This window comes from Equus przewalskii, chromosome 2 (assembly GCF_037783145.1).
Source record: "Equus przewalskii isolate Varuska chromosome 2, EquPr2, whole genome shotgun sequence".
Classification (NCBI taxonomy): Eukaryota; Metazoa; Chordata; class Mammalia; order Perissodactyla; family Equidae; genus Equus; species Equus przewalskii.
In genome coordinates, this window is record NC_091832.1 from 4,267,411 (window position 1) to 4,284,992 (window position 17,582).

At 47.7% G+C, this 17,582-nt stretch overlaps 1 long non-coding RNA gene across 3 annotated transcripts in view; it reads right to left on the reverse strand.

The window, feature by feature from the left end:
* Positions 1–2,778: 2,778 nt before the first annotated feature.
* LOC139079086 (uncharacterized) overlaps positions 2,779–17,582 on the reverse strand; it is a 59,698-nt gene continuing 44,894 nt past the window's right edge. For 2 of the 3 annotated variants that reach the window (XR_011532390.1, XR_011532385.1), the window contains exon 4: positions 2,779–10,020. This is a non-coding gene — a long non-coding RNA (uncharacterized lncRNA). Of the gene's footprint in view, positions 10,021–10,519; positions 11,073–17,582 lie in introns of those variants that run through there. The other variant, XR_011532391.1, reaches the window with a different exon arrangement.

The following is a 17,582-nucleotide window of genomic DNA, read 5'->3' on the forward strand; positions in this document are numbered from 1 at the left end:
ACCATAGACTAAGGGGCTTAAACAACAAACTTCTATCTCTCAGTGCTCTGGAGGCTGCAAGGCCAAGATCAAGGTGCCAGCAGGGTTCGGTTCTGGGGAACGCCCTCTTCCTGGCTTGCAGATGGCTCCTCCTTGCTGTGTCCTCACGTGGTGGACAGAGACGGGGAGAGCTCTAGTCTCTTCCTCTTCATATAAGGGGACTAACCCCATCATGGGGCCCAACCCTCAGGACCTCATCTGAACCTAATCCCCTCCCAAAGGCTCCACCTCCAAGATGTCACACTGGAGGTTAGGGCTTCAGCATGGGGATCTGGAGGGGACACAGTTCAGTTCAGAACGACCATGTTACTGACACCCCGAAGCCTCAGTTCCCTCATTTGCAGAGCAGAGACCCTAACAGTCCCGATCTGCACGGGGGGCTGAGAGGAATGGTGGTATGGGGTCAGAGGAGAGGGAACAAGTGCTCCATAAAGGTGACTTTGTTCGTGGTAGAAAGGGTGGCAAAGGTGGGGTGAGGGGTTGAAATAATCTCTGGAATTATTCTTCAAATTCTAGAGGGCCATGAAGACATTCCGCTATCGGTATTATCAGATACCCGTCTCCCTTTGCTCTGTAGTCAGATATAAACATTCAATAATAGCGCCTGCAGTAGTAAATGAAAATAACACAAACAGAAAAAATTGAAAACATTTAACTGTCTGATCCCACTTAAGCCTTTTTCCCCGGAGTGCGGTGTCCCTAAAGCCCTTCCTCCTGTGCCCTTCCCACGGCCAACGTGGCTTCCCGGGATGGCGCGTGATCAGGAGTCACCGTTACCGAACAGATGGAGACAGAGCGCCACGGCGGACAGTGGGAAGAGTGGGAAGTGAGCCTGCCTGCTTCAGAAGGCTGTTCCCAAGGAAAGAGAGGCCAGACCTTCTGGTACACAGGTGGGGGTTCCAGGCTAGCGCTGTGGTTCTATTTTTTAGATCAAAGTGAGTTATTTCTCAACTTCCTCCCATCAATGCTGTGGTCAGAGAAAAATCCGTCCCAGAGGGCTGCGAATTATTCATGGAAATCATTCCTTTACACCATTGCAACCTCTGTCTTACTGTGTTCGTATTTCTGGGGGGAGGGTGGGGGTTAAATCAGGCATCACTGGAAAGCCACCATCACAACCCAAACCTCTAATTGTTAATCCTTAAAACGCTGCCGAGCCTTTCCTTGGTTTCGATCCCACTGGTCCTATGGCTCTGGCATGTTTCTGGTCAGCTGGATGTCAAAAGCTCTTGCAGGAATCTTGTTTCTTATTTTACCAACAGCATTCTTCCAAACCAGATATATGAGACATGGCTGGTGAGGCTTTTTCCAGTCATGAGATTTCTCCAGAGCTCATCCGTTCATTTAGCAAAGCTTGCTGAAAACCTGCCGTGTTCCAGGCCTTGAGTTGGCCCTGAAATTCACAGATAATTAAACACAACAATCCGTATTTCTTCTGATGCCATGGAAGCCCTGTCTTGTTTACAGCCTGTGTCTTATTCTGTCTTCTAACGATGAACACCTGGCCAGCCTCATCTATATGATAATTCGTTATTCTTTCGTTTTTTGCACAAAAGTCTGTCTCTAGATGATCCTCAAGGATGGATCTACTGGGCTTCCATCCAATATCCAGATGTGTGAGTATGTTCAGAAGGGTCACCAGACCTTTGGAGCCAAACTTGCTTTAATTTGATCCAACTACAGAACTGCTCAAGTTCCCTGCAGCCTCCCTGAGGCTTGTCCATCCTCCAGTGCCTCCTAGGTTCTTCCAGGCCACCTGCTGCGGCTGACCCAGCTTCTCTACCCCAGAGCTAGAGAGTCATTTCCTGTTTCAAGTATTGGAGGAGAGTTTAATAAGATGACACAGAGCAGCTGTTTTCTCAACCTGCAGAGAGTGGAACAAAAGGAAGACAGCGGCTGGAGCAAGGAGACGGGAGTTCTTGTCCACCCAGTCTCCAACTTGCTGAGCGGCAATGGGAAGTGACTTCGACCTGGACCGTCGCTGTGATCTCCTTCTGAACCTCCCTCCCCCTCCCCCCCGTGCTGCCCCTTTCTCAGAGTCTCTTTTCCAAGTCTTACGAAGGCTCATGGGGCAGATTCACACTGGAATCTTACTTAATGACCATGTGAGCCATTATTGGAAATCAGTAGTGCGGGGAGGGTCTTGAGCAAACACCAATTCACACCTTCTTGCTCCAACAGCACTTCCTTCTCCTACACATTTATTGTGACTAGGCACTTTGCTGAGGGGCTGGCAAGATAGAGAGTAAGTAAGGTTATGACACAAATATCAAAAGGAGCTCAGAGTTCAGAGGCGAACCTGACTCATCCTGAAAGAACAGGGAAAGCTTCCTAAGAGACAGCATTGCCTTAGCTGGCTCTGGAAGGGAGCGTAGGGCTTAGCCAGAAAGAAAGTGGGGAGAAAGATGTCCTAAGCATAGGAAACCAGGAGCAATAGCACTGAGGTGTGACATAGCAGCATGTCACTAGGAAGAAGTGTGAAGTTACCAGGAGAAAAACTGAAGCTGGGACAGGCATACGAGGATGGGAAAGGGAGAAGAAGGACGTCCCCAAAGTCCTGCAAGCCAAGAACGAGACCAGTTTACAACCTCTCAGTGGCTTCCTCTGCCCCCAAATTAAGATCCAAATTCCAAGGAATAATGCATACACTGGACCGACTCTCCAAAAGGGCCAACTGCTGGCATCTGGTTTTTTATTGGGTTTTTTAGAGGATCTTTAGAGAAGTGCAACATTTCCAACTGCGGAAGGAAAGGCTTTATTTTCTCTATTTTAAAGCATAGGGAAATGGTACACAAACACATGATTATTATTCGTATTGTTAGTTATTACTATTATTTCAGGCATATGAAAAGTATCAAAACAGTATAACAAACATTTGCATATCCCCAATTTTTATTAAAAATTAAGACATTACAGATACAGTTGCCGTCGCCCTCCGTAATCTCATTCCCTTCCCCGCATCCCAAAGGAAGCCGCTGTCCTGGAGTTTGTATGTGTCACTCCCTTCTTATTTTTTACACTTAGCCACACTTGTCCTTGTAAAACGGTAATACTGTTTTTGCATGTTTTAAAGCTTTAACAATTGCGCTGATCATTCTACAACTTGCTTCTTTCACTCAACATAGTTTTTGAGATTTATCCATATTGACACATCTAACTCAACTTCATTCATTTTAACGCTGTAGAGTATTCCATGATATGAGTACAGAAATACAGCACAACTTATGTTCTGCGTTCTCCTGATGACGGACATTTAGGTTCTTCCCAATGATCTGCTCTTACAAATCAGGCTGTTGTGATGGTCTCCACATGTGTCTCTCTGTGCACGTGTACAAGAGTTTCTCTGGAAAACGTACCTATAAGGAGATTCTCTAGTCCCAGGGTGAACATCTTCAACTTTACTAGCTATTGCCAAATTTCTCTCCAAAGTGATCTTACCAGTTGAAACTCCTACCACCAGTGCACGAGAATTCCTGGGACTCCATATTCCTGCTAATGCCTGACTTCTAAATTTTTACCAATTTTATCTAGAGGGCATGAAATGATATCTCATTGTAGTTTTAGTTTGCATTTCTTTGATTACTAATGAAGTTGAGCATCTTTTCATTTTTACTGCCTATTTGGGAAGTGTGTGTTTAATATCCTTTGCCCACTTTTCCTTTGGGTCAGTTGTCACTTTTTTAGTAATTTACAGGAGTTCTAAATATCTAATGGATAAAAAGCCTTTTGCATTGCACACAGTAAAAAGAGTATCAGGAAATTTTTGTCAAAGACTGGAAAGGGGCAAAAGAGAAGACTGAGTGTTGTTTCAGTTGAATTCTGAACATTGTCTAGCAGGCCAAGGGTCATCAGATTCTGTATCCCTTTGATTGTTTTTGATTGACTTAGCCATTTTACAACTTTGTACGAGATAAAACTTAACAGGTAAAAACTAATAGCAGTGCAATTGTCCGTGGCAATCCCAATAATTCCTGCTCAGAGCAATCAAACTGGGTTTTATCTGAAAGAGAATATCAATCTCTGTAAGTCAAATTCTCACTTAATCTCTTATTAGTTCCCGTATTAATTAATAAGTTAAAATAAAATCTTTCACATATGCTCATGTTATATTCGTATGAGAGTTGTATTTACCATGTTGAAAATTTTATTTTAGCAAGGGAGAGATTTTCAAAGAATAAAAAAAAAAGTTGAGGAAAGCTGACACTCCAGACAGAGCCTGTGGGTGGCCAGACAGTACACCTGAATCAGGAGACAGAGGCCTGCGGCCGTCCTGCAGTGAGGGGCTGACTCTGAGGCCTGGAAAGCTGAGTCTGAATGGAGGCGGCCGGACAGGAGCCCTGAGACGCAACAGGAGGCTGCATGGCTGGTTTGCCACCTGAGGCCACTATTTCCCACCTGGGTGTTTGGACAGTGTATTTAACCTCTCTGTGCCTCAGCCTTGTCTGCAAAACTGGAATAGTAACATTTACCTCAAGGGCTACCATGAGAATTAAATGAAACAATATATGTGACCCACTTAAAGTGTGATACAAGAACATGATAATAATAGTGACAATAGCAATGGCACCGACATTTATGGAACGAGGCCAAAAGCTACAAGTGGGGAAACTGAGGCCGAGAGACTCCAAAGCCCAGGCTCGTCAGCAGGGCGCTAAGTGGTAAATCTTGTGATTGTCCTGGTGGAGCAAACAGTGGACCAGACCCCAGAGACAGGCTCGAGAGCAGACTCCGCCTCCAACTAGCCGCAGACCCTGTGCCATCCGCACCCCTTCTCCAAGCTGCCAGCCGTTCATTCGCTCGTTCCTTCGATGGACCCACGACCTTTGCCGAGTCCTACACCAAACTGTTTGTTCTGGAGAAATGAGGAAGTTTGGGGGCTATGGTTTCCGAACTTTAAGATGGAGATGAAATATCCACTCATTGAACCCTAGTTTCCGAGGGCTGCCGTAAGAAAGTGCCACAAACTGGGCAGCTGCAAAACAACGGTAGCCTATTGTCTCACATCTCTAGAGGTCAGCAGTCCAAAATCAAGGTGTCTGCAGTGCCAGGCTCCCACTGAAGCCTGCAGGAGAATCCTTCCTTGCCTCTTCCTAGGTTCTGGCGGTGGCCCTCAGGGCCTGGCGTCCCTTGGCTTGTAGCCGCAGCACTCCAGTCCTGCCTCTGTCATCACATGGCATTCTCTTCATGTGGTCTTCTTGTAAGGACATTATACTAAGGGCCCAGCCTACTCCAGTATGACCTCATCTTAACTAATTACATCTGCACAAACCCTAATTCCAACAAGGTCACATCCTGAGGCACTTGGGGTTAAGACTTCAACATATCTTCTTGAAGGGCACAATCCAACCCAAACGCTACCCAGATGGGAACCCTGAGTAGGGCAGGCCTTCGGGGCCCAAGGCTGACCTGGCACGATCTTCTATGGCAGGCCTGGGGCTTTGGCCTTCCAGCTCCAGAGAAAACAGAAGCCCAAGTCCCAAGAGAAAGCAGTCACACTCGCCAGTGCAGAGTGTTCTTTGATGCGGCCTTATGAATTAAGTCCAGCCAGCAATGGGATGTCTTTGATAAAACGGAGGGGAAAGAGGCCATCCTACCCTTTCATCCTGAAAGATGAGGTAAGGACAGTGTCAAGAGTGCTGTACTACATTAGTGCTCCCTTTTCGTAGAATACAGCCCAATTCTAGAAGTCACGATAGGCAATAATTTGTCTCAAAAAAAGTTCTCTAGGGTACAGGAAGGGAAGAGAGCCAGCATTTTTATTTAGAGCTTCCTCTGTGCCAAGCCATAAGTGGAATGGTTACAGACATCATCTCTTTCAATCCTCATGATGACTTTTTGATTATTAACCCCAGTTGACAAATAAGGAAGCAGGTTAAGAGAAGATAACTGAGTTTTCCCCACAGCTAAAAAGGTAGAGGTTCTAGGGTTTAAACCCAGGTTTGCCTGACAATCAAGTTTATGATCTTGGCACTATTTTACATTGCCTTTATTATTTTACATCAGATAATGAATGTGAAAACCAGAAGCATTATGCCTGGTAGACAGAGTAGTCAATATGCATGTGTATCCTTCCTTCCTCCAGAGAAGGTCTCTGGAATGGATAAATGAATGAATGAATGAATGAATGACACCGGATGAACACACAGCACCCTCTCATTCTCCTGTCCTCGTGTGAACTCTCCCTCGTCTGAACTCCCAGGACTTGGTTCTCTCCTCTCTGGTAGAACCAATTCCCCTCCCCACCCCAACCCTCGCCCCACGGCCTGTCCGCCAGAAGGGTGAGGCCTGACGGATCTTTGTAGCTCCTGCACTGGCCTCATACACGGCAGGTCCTCAACAGCAGTCTGCAGTAAAGGAATAAGTAAGAACTCCCGGAAAGCACCCAGCTCAGGGTTCATTAAAGCAGTAGGTTTAACCTGACAGCATCCCTAGGCAGTTTAGAGAAACACCTGCGCTGGACTCGCACCTGGGCTCCAGGCCCAGCATTGTCACTGCTCTGTCATGCAAACTCGGGCTCTTCTTGGCCCCCTCTACCCTGCCCATCAGACAACGGGCTTGGACTAATGGCCTTGAGAGCTCGACTGATGCATTGTGTAGGTCTTAGTGTCTCCAAGGAAAGAAGGGGTTACAGGCTACAAGGCATCCAGATGCCAAAGGGGCCTGGGCTGTCCAGGGATGGACAATCCTTCCCAGGTTCCAGGTTTCCTGAACCAGGAAAATCAGCATTTGGGCGCCTTGCCAACCTCCCCTTGCTAGTTCCCAAGAGAGAACTTCCCAAAGACAGCTGGAGCAAAGGCCCGAGCTCTGGGCCGGAGGTTCCTTCAACCTCGCTGAAAGCCCTCCCAGGGCCAAAGAGAATGCCAGGACCTCGATCGGGGCTGTTCCTCGAGACAAACAGAACATCTACTCCCTGTCCCTTCCAGGAAGGAACTACACGAAGATCGTTAACGCTCACTGCACACGAACGATTTGTCCTGCAGAGTGGAAGCCCTTTATGGGCGTCACTGCACTTGACTCTCGTGTGAGGCAGACCTGCACTAAGATTTTTACTCCCCATTTCACAAACCAGGAAACTGAAGCTCCACAGAGGTTGAGGGACATTCCCAGGGTCATCTAGCTATCTCCATATCACAAGGCCTAGTTTTTATCTTTATTTTTACTTTTTTTAAAAATAGGAAATATATTCACGTGGTACCAAATTCAAAAGGTACAAAGATGTCTACAGTATGAATAAGTGTTCCTGCTACTCCTGGTCTCCCAGCATCTTGTTCTCTGGGAGGGGATCACTGTTCTCAGTTGTTGTACATCCTACGAGACATCTCCTCCACCAGCAAAGCAAATGCGTTAGGCTTGCCCACCGGTAGCACACTGCAGACAATGTTCTGCCCCTTTCTTTTTCCACTTTCCACTTACCAATATTACTAGGCAGTCCTAACATATCAGCATAGAAATATCTGCCTCATTCTTTGTAATGGCTGGATCTACCATCTGAAAGGGCTATGATTTATTTTGAAGGATGTACGTGGACCCCAAGCTCTTAAGCATTGGGCTGTCTGGGGAAGAACTGAGAGGGTGGAATGCCACGTCTGTGTGCCCAGGGTCCCTGAGCATTTCAGATCAATTGACCCTTTATGAGATCTCTACACAAAGACTTTCAGTCTGATTGAAGACTAAATGAAACAATGTGTGAAAAGCACTCTGTGTTTGGCACAGAGAAAATGCTCAATTATCCTGCTAATGTCGGCGGGTGTCTGACTCTATGCACCAAGGTGGTCAGAATACAAGAGAGGAGCAGAAGTCAGGGAAGGAATCTGCCCTCTTCACTAAGATCTGTGCAGCGATGGAGCAGACAGACTAGTGTTCAAAACCCAGCTCTGCCGCTCACTGTGTGTAGCAGAGATGGTTAGAGATGTATTGATAGAACACCTCCCCTCTCTGAGTTTGGGATGGGCAAGGAGTCACCCAGCTGGTGACTACGTGTCCCAGGCTCCTTTGCATCTAGGTATGGCTATGTTCTCCCCAATAAACTGTAAATGGAAATGGCTTGCCCTCCACTTCCTCCCTTTCCCCCTTCCCATGGACTGGAACACATATTTGGAGGGGGCAAAACAGCTTCAACCAAGTGGACGAGGCAACACTCTAATGACAAAATGAGAAGGACCCCGGATACCTGAGTGACCACATGGGGCCAAGCTGTGGGCCTCCGGAGTACTGTTACACGAGGAGGCAGTCCACCCAGATCTTGTTTCAGCGATGGCATTGTGAGGTCCCTGTTAGAGCATCTTAACTTTTTCCCTAACTGATACATGGTGTGACCCTGAACGAAACACTTGACCTCCCTGAGCCTCAGTTTGTACATCTCCAAATCCCCTCTAAGGACCAAAGAGAAGGCAAACGGAACACCTTGTACAATATTTGACACATAACAAAAGCTCAATAAATGGCTCTCTGGGCCTCATTTCCCCCTCTGTAAAATGGGTATATTAATCATTCTTTTGCAACCCCAAATGACACAGAGGACCATACAATGTGTACCATCGGTACCTAGCTGCCCACAACCTGAGATATACTGCACTCTGCACAGATATCGAGCAGAGGTTTAACCTTCCTCTGTCCAGTGAGTTTGGGCAAGTCCCTTCCTTTGGAGCCAGAGTGGGAGCTCATCTGGATCAGAGAGACCTCCATCTCCACAGGCCAAGGTAGCGGAGGCCGTGGAGGAGGAAGCCCCTGTGAGGCCCCTGAGCACACAATGCCTGTCACTTAAGTGGGAATGAATCAAAGGCACATGGTCCCACCCTGGTTTTACACACACGGGTTTTAAAAATAAATGTGTGCCAGAGAGAGGGCTAGGGAGCTACGAAAGAGAAGTGAGTTCTCAGGGTCACCCTCCGCTCTTTACACTCAAACCAAAAGGTTTAAAGGCCAGTTTTTACAGCTTCTGTTAACTGGAGAGCCCTCCTGATCTGTGCCAGGTGTAGTGCTCAAGGTGTTACGTGTTCTCCCCATGGACACTCACGACAGCCCCAGGCAGGACGCACCCTCACACTGTACAGATGTGAAGACTGAGAATCAGAGCCCCTGCCAAAGTCACACAGCTCGTGAGTGGCTGAGCAGGATTTGAACCCAGATCTGCCTGATTCCAAAGCCACATTCTTCGATTCTGTGGTTCTAGTATTTACCGAATACCTATCATGTTCTCAGCTAGGGCTAAGTTCCATGGAGACTAGCAAAATAAACCAGACACAGACTTCCTGTTTGCTGAATAACGTCAAGATCTTTTTTCTCGTGGAAATTAAAGGGGTGGGAAGGGTGTGAGACCTAGAGTCGGAAGGCGTGGGTTGTTCTGCCCTAACTACCTCTATCCTTTTGCACATTTCTGTACTTCTCTGGGCTTCATGTTCCTCGACTTAAAAATCGGAACAGTACCTGTTTCCTAGAGTCACTAGGAAGGTTAAATGAATGAGATAACAGGTGTAAAGACGACATTCACGGAGCACTGAAAAAAGTTAACATTGCTCTAGGATGCTCTGGAAGCCTTGCTTGTGTTGTGTAAATGCTTCACTCACGTCCACGGGGACAGTGAGCCAGGCACATTTGCTCCCTGGGGACAAGGGGGGTCAGCTGGTGTCTCCCAATGATGTTCCCAGCATGTGAAGTCCCAGAGTTCACATGCATGAGCACTGGACGCTCTGACCTTCCTCCCAGCCAATGCCAAACAGCAGCTGTCAACAGCTTCGTGGCCTCCACAAGCACACTTTCCAAGTGGATGGCATTTGAGGGTTTGCAGAGTAGTTTCACAGCCGCAAATTCTTTGGGTCACCTTGGAACCCAGCAAGGCAGGCAGGACAATTTGCCTATGAGACAACTGGAGTGTTGAGGTTCCGGGAGGGGCCATGGCTTGCACAAGGACTTACAGTTATTAATAGGCAGGATGCGTGCTATGCAACCCGTATCTCAGGCCCGTATCTGGCTCGAAAGTTCCTGCAACAGAGGAAAATATGCTCGTTTGAGGCCCAGGTTACAAAGCATAGCACTGAAAGCTACTCGTTCGTTTAATAAGCATTTACTGAGTGTCTGCTCCTGCAGGTGCTGTGCGGGCCCTGCAGGGCAATGGGCCAGACGCAGAGCCTGCCCTCCAAGGCCTTTGTCTGCTGCGTCGCAGGACCGTGTAGTGAGGGTCTACCATGCCAGGCACGTCACCTAAACAATTTCCAGTTCTTACAACAGCACTGCAAAGTATATGTTTTTCCCCAAATTTTATGATGGGCAATGGAGCCTCAAAGACACTGAATGATTTGCTCGAGGTCACTCAGCCAGTAAGTGGCAGAAGTGGGATCAGACTCCAAGTGTGTTGGATGCCAAAGCTCTGGCCCTTTCCCCAGGAATCCACAGGACTCCTCAAAACGCCTGCAATCTGGAAGGTCCAGGACAGAGTTATAAGTTCCGCAGCGCCCATTTGGCTTAATTACATGACACCAAGTGACCAACTGATTTATTTCTCCTTTTGATTTCGAGGCTGGTATCTGTATACAATCATAGGACGTAAGGGGGAGAGATCATCTAGAAACCTCCTCACTGTGCCGCTGAGGGAGCTGAGGACCGGAAAGCACAGCTCGCCCGAGATCACACAGCAACAATAACAGAGCTGGAATTGAGGCCCCCATGTGTCTGAACTTAAAGCCCCAATTATTTCCACTTCGCCAGGTTCTAGATGCCTAGCCATTCTTTTCTATCTAGATAATGTCACCTGTTTGAGGCAGGGAGCACTTGTAGTTCATCTTTGTGTCTCCAGTGAGTGGCATGCAGAACAATGCCCTCAAGGAGAGTGAGGTGGTTGAATGACAGGAGAAACACCAATAATTATCCCCATTATACAGATGAAGAAACTGAGGTTCAAAAAGAGTAGAATATGTGTCCAAGCTTCCACGGCTCACTAGTGGCCAATCCAAGATTCCAACCTGGTCTTTCTGCCCCTGGAGACCATACTCAGCTGCCAGCAGGAGACCTGTGTGAGGCACCAGCCGCACGGCAACCTGGAAAACAGGCACAGCATTCAGTCTCAAATTAGGACCTCCCCCTGCTTCTTCTTAGTGTTGGAAAGAGCCCTGGGGTGGGGGCCCTGCAGGAAGACCAGGTACGTGGACTCAGCTGGAAGCCGTGACAAGTGTGCAGGGTAGAGAGAGACCCATCCCAGCCAGGTCCCCCGCACAGAGGGGCCTCAAGCTCAGATGACCAAATCAGTCACACATGTTTGGAAGTCGGCTCAGAGCCTTGCTGGGGGCCAGGAGAAAGATCCGTTCTGGGGGCTCTGCCAGGCCTGGAGCTGAGGCAGCCAGAAGGAGGTCATGGGAGGGGAGGACAGATGCATCCATGGCCTTGCCAAGGCCGCGCTGGCCCCAGTGAATCAACCCTCTAACCAGAGCCACAGCTCCATTCCAAGCTCGGAGCATTCCGCTTCCCAGATTAGACCATGGAAAAGTGATTCCATGTGGACGTTTCAGCTCGCTTATTCAACCCCCACCTCCAGCCCAGAATCACGGGGCAGCCATTTCGTGTCAACACAAGGATGTTGCTTTATATTTTCTTCTCTCTTGAACACATAAAAATAACTCTGCCAGACCCAAATATCCGTGTGAGTTCTCAAGAAGCTGTGCTTAAACATGTTTGCATGTCAGGACCAAAGCAATCCCACATGTGGCTGCTGAAACAGGACGTCCTCTACGTGGCAAGTGGCTGCCTCCTTCAGTCTCAGGGATGCTGATGGACGGAAGAAGCGAGCACGTGTGTGATGCCTTCTCATGCTCTTTAAATGGGTCTTCTTTTTTGATTTTGCAGATGAAACACTTAAGGTTCAGAGAAATGAGAATAGTGCAAAGTCATTCATTCACTCAACAAACGTTTATCCTTTCCACCAATGTGCTCAGTATGGATTTTCGTAGAGAAAAACCTCTTTTCTGCTATATAAACGGATTCCCTTGTGTGTTCCATGCAAAGTTTCCCAAAGTGCAAAAGGTAAAGATGAATGCTATGAGAGCTTAACAGGCATTTGGGAGAAATGAATTCTATGCACAGATTAGCCTGGAAATCACTGATTAAACAAGAGTTACTTAGGAAATCACTGATTACAGAAACTAAACAATGCAGGATTTTCTTAAATACAGGATTTTTCAAAGCTTTTAACTGGCTAAAGCATATTTGACTCTCCCAGTAGAATATAGAGTACACAGTATTTTCCCAGAGTTATGAGCTAGAGTTCTAAGAAAAGCTGTTTGGAAGAGCTCCCTCGATATATTAGATTGAATCATGTGAAATCGCCAACATTCGACTACTTTTTAGCTACAAGACAGCATTTCCATAGGGTTCAATCTAACATGGAGAGGTTTTTTTCACGTGTTTTGTACCTCTTTTATCATATTTCATAATGTGACGTGGCTAATCAACCCTGAACTCCTTAACGGATACTTGGTATGTAGCTCCGATGTGCTCACCACTCGGTCTGGAAATAGCCCTGGGCTGAGGTGGCACAGATGGCTCCTCTCTACCAAGATTTGTGCTTGTCCCTCCACAGTGTGGACTTGCCACGGGAAGCAGCTGCCTAACCAGAGACCATGTTGCTGTCCTCTGACATCCAGGTGGGTGTAGGGGGCTAGTGTCCATGGTGGAAGGTCAGCACTAGTGGTACCTGTCACCGCCAGGCAGAGGCAGGAAAGAATCGGGTGTGTCTTCTCCACTGTCTCCTTTGCCTGTCTTCTGACTCCATGCAGAGGACTCCACGGTCCCAGATGTTAGCTAATCCACCAGATGGAAGAGGACTCAGCCCAGGTTCCCCACCTGGTGGAAAGCTGCCCACCAACTAGGCACGCCCACATTGAACTATTAGGTGGGGCAGAAAGAAATCTACTACCTTGAGCCTCTGAAGTTCAGGGGGTTTTGTTGTCACAGGAGAAAGCAGTATCCTAACCAATACAGTAAAGTTGGCAGCAGGCACAAGAGTGGTCCGGGACCCTAAAGGTGGTAACGGGGTAGAGCAAGAGGCCAACCTCAACTCGGCCCGCACAACGAAGGGATCACTGGGCGTCTGCTCAGGCTGCTGTGAAGAGAGACCATAGGCCAAGTGGCTTAGAAACAACAGACATTTATTTCTCTCAGTTCCAGAGAAAGGGAAGTCCCAAAGCAAGGCACCTGCAGATTTGATGTATTTTGAGGACCCACTTCTTGGTTCCTAGATGGCCTTTCACTGAGTCCTCACATGGTGGAAGGGACCAAGGATCTCTCTGGGGTCTGTTTTATAAGGACGTTAATGCCATTCATGAGGGCCCTGCCTTCATGACCTTATCACCTCCCAAAGGCCCCCCCCTCCAAATACCATCACACTGGGGATTAGGGTTCAACACATGCTCTTCAGGTGGGAGCATAAACAGTTGGTCCATAGCAGAAGCTAAGCAATCTGTGGGAAGTAGAACACGAACAAAGAGCTTTGTTGATTCTGAGGGATATTAATCAAAACACTCGTCATTTGGTTGAGATCCTCCCAGGCCCAGTGAGCCCTCACCCAGTCTTAGTGCTTCTGCGTCCTCTGTCCCCTGACTCTGTCCCCTCCCACGGGCTCTGTCTCAATAGCCGGCTCCTTCGGATTTCCCGAATGCCAGTCTCCCATCAGCCCCTCCAAAGCCACGCCCAGGAGAACATGTTAAGAAAAGGGATTTTCTTAACACTGAAAATCTAACTGTATCTTTCCCCGTGTAAACCCTATAGTGACTCCGCATGCTCAAGATGAGGCCCCACCTCCTGGGCCGGCGCTCAGGGCCCTCCCACAGCACCTGGCCCACTCCCGGGCTTTGGGCCTCATGCGGCCCACCTGCCCAAAGCCGCCGCGTCTCCATAAGGGCCAGCGCACGTCTGCTTCCTGGGCCCCTCCCGCCATAGGATATCAATATCAAATATTACCATTGATATAACTTTAAATACTTCAACGTTTCTTTTCTATTTTAGGCAAAATTTAATAGATTTCCATGTCCCCTAAAAATTTCATTTTTTCTGTTGTGAGAAAGAAATTAAAACATGTTCTCTGACCTTAAATGTTTGGGCTTTTTTCTTCTGACTTTTGAAAGAAATTAAAACATTTTCTTGGACCCCTAAAGTGTTGTGGGCCCAGGCCCTGTGCCCGCTGTGCCTAGTGGCTATGTCCCCACGGCCTTCTGCCTAGGATTTCTCCTTCCTTTTCAAGTCTGTCCTCTCTGGGCCACCTTCCTTGCCTCCACCTTGAGGAAGAACAACTCGTACTTTTCCTTTGTATCCTCTCCCACCACCGTGGGGTATCGCAGGAAGGTCCTCAGCTTTGCTGGGCATCAGAATCACCTGGGGTCTGGGAAAGTGCACGTCCACAGCCCCGCCCCCTGAAAAAAGCAGCAAACATTTGATCCCCCGCCTTCCTGGGGAAAAGGAAAACCCTGCAGCTTCTTACCCAGAGCATTGGGCAGGCCAGCCCCTGTTTACTGAGCTGAGGGTATTGAGTAAAGTAGGAGGCGGGTGAATCTTGGAGACAGGCTACCCTGGGTTTGAGCCTTGACTTGCCGCCTCCCGCCTGCGTGGCTGGCACATGGACCTGCTCCTTTTGATCCTCCATTTCTTCACCAGGAAAATAGAACAGTGCCACAAGGCCCCACATGCAGAACATGCTCTGTTAATCACCTTTCTTCTTTGCATAGGAATGGAGTCAAGGGCACTAGACGTGGAGGTGGGAAGGCTGACTCCTCCTCCAGGCTGACCACTAGCTCGGTACTTGGCACATGGTAGGCGCTCCACGCCTGCCAGATGAACGAACGCTAGAGCCCTGACTCCCAGTCAGGCATCGTTCTGCACTTTTGCTGCTGGGTTCACTTCCAGGTGTGAGGAGGTGATTATTCCCAGAATGGGCCCATCTTGCTGTCTCTGCCATGCAGCGTGAGAGCCAAGCTCTAGAGGGGCAGAAGAGACGCTGCCCCCACCCCATCAGATCTCCCCAAAAGAACATCTTTGCCCATCAGAGAAGCAGTTGGGGCGGCAATGGGCATGCTAGCCCTGGGGCCTACGAGCAGATTGGCCTCTAAATTAGGCCGGCAAGATCTTATAGTCATCTCTGCTGACCTTTGAAAATAAGGCAGAAGGGAAAGAATTTACCTCCCCAAAGCAGACATCTGCTTTGCAGTTTCTCAGGATGAGCCCATGAAGAGAGCTCGCCCTCCGTGAGGGTTCCCAGGAAAGGCCAAAAACGTGTGGGCATTTTCCCATGAAGGAAGGGCCAAGTTCCCAGAGATGTCCCCCAGCCACCCCTCCCTCAAAGATAATCCTAAGACCCTCTTTACACACCTGCTCTTCCTTCTGTGGGCCTGGGACAAAGCCTGTCTCTAAAGTGGCTCATCTCGTTTTATGAAATGAATACAGTCTTATTCATTTCAGTCTCAGGGTTCTGAGGGTGCATCCCAGTGGCCCCTATCTTCTACCTATACTCTTCAGCTAAAATAAACTATAGGACAAGGACAAGGGCAAGAAGTGGTAATCAGACATATAAAAACCTCACAGGCAAGGGGGTTGTTATACATACAGCCATATGTCGCTTAACAACAGGGATACGTTCTGAGAAATGCGCCGTTAGGCCACTTTGTTGTTGTGCAAACATCATAGAGTGTATTTACACAAACCTAGATGGGATAGCCTACTACACACCTAGGCTATATGGTAATCTTATGGGACCACTGTCGTGGGTCCATCATTGACCGAAATGTCATTATGTGGCACGTGACCAAATAGCGGAAAGCATCCTGATACACCACGCATTGTCAAGTCATGGAATTATGACAGAAAGCTCAAAGTAAGCATGTTTAGCTCTTGAGCTCTCACCATGTCACTCAACAACCTCTCAAGGTTGTTGTAAGAATTAAATAATGAAGTGTCTCAGTTACCCACTGGAGACCACATTAAAAGATATTTATGCACTAGCAGTTTATCATGTATGATAGAAACTGTTTGACGATCCAATAGGTATTTCCTTCCCACTTTTTTCCAGAGTGACGTCTACACACACACACGCAAAGGTTCAGTTTTCCCAGCCTTCCTTGCAACTAGGAGTGGCCACGTGACTTCCAACTCAATGATACACACAGAGAAATGTACTGGAGGGCTCCTGGGGAAAGACGTTCTTGCCTCGTGGAGAGACGCTGCTCCAGTGTCCCCGGCTATCCCTTGGCTTTCTGCCTTTGAAAATAGCCAACGCAGCCCTACTTAAATCCTGAGGCAACAAGCCTGAAGACCAAAATCAGTGTTGTGAGGAAAGACAACAGAGGGTGGAAAGAGGTCGATTTTGGTTTTGGGGTTTGGGGTGGGGAGGGGTTTGAGCCATCGAGCCAGCCTGGGACTGCCTGCTTCTTCAGCCCTTGTGTCGGGTGCTCTGTGACTCGTACTCAAAGAACCTTAACCGAGGGCTCACGCGTTATCAAGCCACAGTATAACAACATCTTGGGACATGAAGGGGCCACATGAGGAGGAGACGATTCCAGGGTTAGAAGTAGAAAATAAACCTTTATGAAAACCAGAAAATATGTGACAGAAAATATACTAGTGAATGTTTAATATTATCAACATATCCCCAGGTGAATGCCCCTGTTTGTAAAATAGTAATGATAATACCTCCCTTGTGGGATTGTTCTAAAGATTAGATGCGTTAATACATGCAAAGCAAAGGTAAAAGTGCCAGACACATAGAGTCCTCTCTAATTAGAGCTATGATGTTAATCAGTAAAACACATCACTTTCTTCAATAAAGAATCTGAGTCTGGGCGGGCGCATTGGGTTTGGAGTCAGAGAACCTGGCTTCTGGACAGATACTTCTCTTTGATCATATATCAATGTTTGTGGCTGTCTTAGGACAGTGAAATCTCAGTAGAATATAGTCCCTGTGTCAAAGAGTGTTGAAAGTTTGATGGATCTGATAAATTTTTAGATCTTGCATGTTGCTGATTCAGTAAGGAAATAAATATATCACTGGAAATCTACAAAGGCTTAAAAATACACTTGTAAATAAAATGGAACGTTTGGTTGTGCAACTAAGGAAGAGTCTGGAAGTTTTTAAATAATTTCATATGAAATTTGTTTTCTTTTCCTAAAACTATAGGGGGACAATGACAAGTCTGAGCAGAAAAGTAGAGTCTAAGAAGATGGCCAGGGAATTGGAGGGCTGGGGTCAAGTTTGGCTCCTACCACTAAGCTGCTGATGTGTCCTAGGTGAGTCCTTTCCCATCTCTGGGCCTCGGTTTCATCATTTGTAAATTGAGGGAGAGCCTGGAGCTAAAGCAAGACACAACAGTCCTTACTGAAGCTCCGCTCTTCAGCTGTGAGACCTGAAACAAGTGACTGACTTCCTCTGAGTCCCATCTCTAAAATGGGGGTGAAAAAACAGCCACCTCACAGGAAGGCTGTAAAGATCCAATGAGAGAACAGATGAAAAACCTCCTGGCACGCGGCAGACCCTTAATGAATATTGGGTGGAGCATAAACCCGGCTCCAAC